The following is a 2928-nucleotide window of genomic DNA, read 5'->3' as shown; positions in this document are numbered from 1 at the left end:
TAGGAAGTCAACATTCTATTCTGGCTATGAGTCCATTGGGACAAATTCTAACCGACAAGAACAAATTCTAGAAAGAATTTTGGTTTCTTTTATTGTAACACATTTTTGGTATTTGCATGGACTGCAAATGAGTCAGAGGGGAAATGGTCTATTGATGTACAATTGAACAATTGTTTAATTGCTATTGTGCAATTAAACACACATACATAGACATCTGTATGTATGTGTATATATACATATATGTATGTGTGTATGTGTGTGTATGTGTGTGTGTATATATATATATATATCAGAAGAACCCCAACATGTTAGATTTGGATGATTCAGATTACCATTTGATGGCACAAAGATGGCTAACACCCTTCCCCTTACACTTATTACCAAAGTCTGTAACATCAGTCAAAAGTGCACTGACCCTGTTGGGGAGTCTACAGATGCTCTGCAGTTCTCACTGCAGGATATGAATAAATGATTTCCTTTCTCACACCAGACAAGATACCAAAATTGGCGAAAGAAAATGGGGAACGTAAGTTGTGGTCTCTTGCCACTTAGGACCTCTGCACTTGTGTGTGTATGTCTGTGAAAGAATTGGATAAGGTACTCCAGCATGACAGCCTCAAGACAATGGCCCACTTCACAAGGCAGCTAGGGACACCTAGGTAGTCCTAACAGATTATGTGGCCATGGTTTGAGGTGGTCTGGAAGTAGGTCGGAAATTACATCAAGCAACTGCACAGGAAGTTCTCCCTGTACACTTGGCCAACATGTACCCACCTGTTACCCCTCAAAATTGATTATCTTTTTTCTCCTCTGAACCATGCTCGGATAAAATTGATTATGTTTGTCTCCCCTAAACCTTGCTTCCCTGCTATAATCAATTGTGATTGTTCATAACTGTCAATAAAAATCAAGATTGCTGTTCACTGGGCATAGAGTCTTGCCTTGAAAAGCTGCTACACACCTCTTTCCTCAGCATGTCCCCAGGGAGGTGCTATGTTCTTGACTACCAGAGGGGTCAAGAACCAATTCCCAATGATTGAATTCAATAAACAGGGACAAAATGTAAGGTCACAGACCCAATTTTCCATTACTGATCTTCTGAAATAGAAGACTTTCACCCTCATACTGGCATGGTCTCAAAAGAGAGATGATTTCATTGCTTTTAATTTTGCCTCCTTTCAACCCACATGTGGTCTTATAAACCATATTATATACAATGTTAATGTTAGATAAGTGGAATATTTTTTAAAGAAACTAATATGTAAGCTCATCATATCTACCAGGAGGTTCCAGAAACCCCAGAGCTAGAAGTGACTATCCCAATGGAAGACCCTAATTGAGACCCCAACTCTAGTCTAATAAAAACACTTAAAGAACACTTTTTAACAAGAGTAAAAAAGAAAATGTTTAAGCAAAATAGCTTTGGTAAGATGCTAGAGTTTCGACAGCAAGCTTATGATGATTTGTTTGAGTTTCCTGAAAAAGATTAGTCAGACTTACCATATTTACCATCATGAATCCAGACATTCCAGAACATTCTTAAGCAAAAAACAATATTGATTGGTCAAGACACTTGAATATAAGGAGAAAATTAACAAGGTAGCAGGTACCACAGACTTGATCTTTCCCAATTGGTAATTATAGATGTTATTTTTTTAAAGATTTATTTATTTATCCATACAGTACTGGAGTACAGGCCAGAGGTACAGGAACAGTGAGAGGATTCACCAGAGACAAAGAGGGGAGCAGAACAGGCAGATTGACAAAGCACACTGCTGAGGTGAGCAGCAGGCAAAACAGGAGAGGTCTGCCCCACCCTGTGTATCACCTCTGGAGCTAGGATCTAAGTGGCAGCTAAGCGGCCAAGGTCAGCTTCACAGTGCTGTGCTTTAACTCACTGTGCCACCAGGGAGGGCCTGTAATTAGAGACTTTTAGAGTTTACATTGCAAAAGAATAAAGGAGGCCTGTACCACCAAGAGTTTCATGGAGAGAGAAGAAATGGTGAGATTTCGAAGGAAGCTAGGAGAAATATTGAGTGGAAGTAGGAAATGAAAATATTTAACAAGTGAGTTGCAAGGAATGGAAAATTAGATGTGTGTACCAGGTTGGAAGAAAGAAATGAGGAAAGGGGGTAAGAAAAAATAAGAAGAAAGGAAAGAATAAAGATTCAGACAAGTACTGCAAGATGAAATTTAGACTAAGTACAAGGAATGAAGAAGCAAGTAGTGAGACACCTGGTGTTCAGAATAGGAGTTCATATGTAGCAGAGAGACCCCAAGAACTCTACTCAATCTGAAGGCCTACATAATCCCATGGAACTCCAAGTAACTCTCACCAGGAGAGACAGTTTCATCAGCTTTGAGACACTGGGGAAACCTATTGAATTTTAATTCTAAATTAGTTTGTCCCAGTAAGAGATTTGTACCAGTCACCAAGTTTATGAAGAAGCATAAACAGAAAACCAAAACAGAAAGACTACCTACAATTCTGAAATGCCAAATTATGATGTAAACCTCCATCACAACTTTTTATACATGGAAGTATGGCCATTGTTCATCTCTGACTGTGACCTCTTAAATAACCTTAATGCACAAATTTTATTCTTACCCCAAGATCAGAGAGGCTGTGTGTAAGAGTGCCCCAAGAGCTGGTTGCTTTTCTTCACTGCTGTTGTTAAACTCTGTAACCTCTTTGCAGACCTTTAATATCAGTCCCCTACCTGATGTTTGGTGTGCAAATATTTTCACCCCTTCAGTAGGGTGTCTTTTCATATTGATCACTGTCTTTTCTGTATACAAGTTTTTAGATTGATGTACTTTCAGCTTTTTTTTTTAAGATTTATTTATTTGTGAATGCAATAATGGGGGGTTGAGAGCACTAACTAGAGACAGAGCAAGGAGCAGAACAGGCAGATAGACCAGAATAAA

The sequence above is a fragment of the Condylura cristata genome, unplaced genomic scaffold (genome assembly GCF_000260355.1).
Source record: "Condylura cristata isolate star-nosed mole 26May11 unplaced genomic scaffold, ConCri1.0 scaffold00021, whole genome shotgun sequence".
NCBI lineage: Eukaryota > Metazoa > Chordata > Mammalia > Eulipotyphla > Talpidae > Condylura > Condylura cristata.
This window is presented reverse-complemented; position numbering follows the sequence as displayed.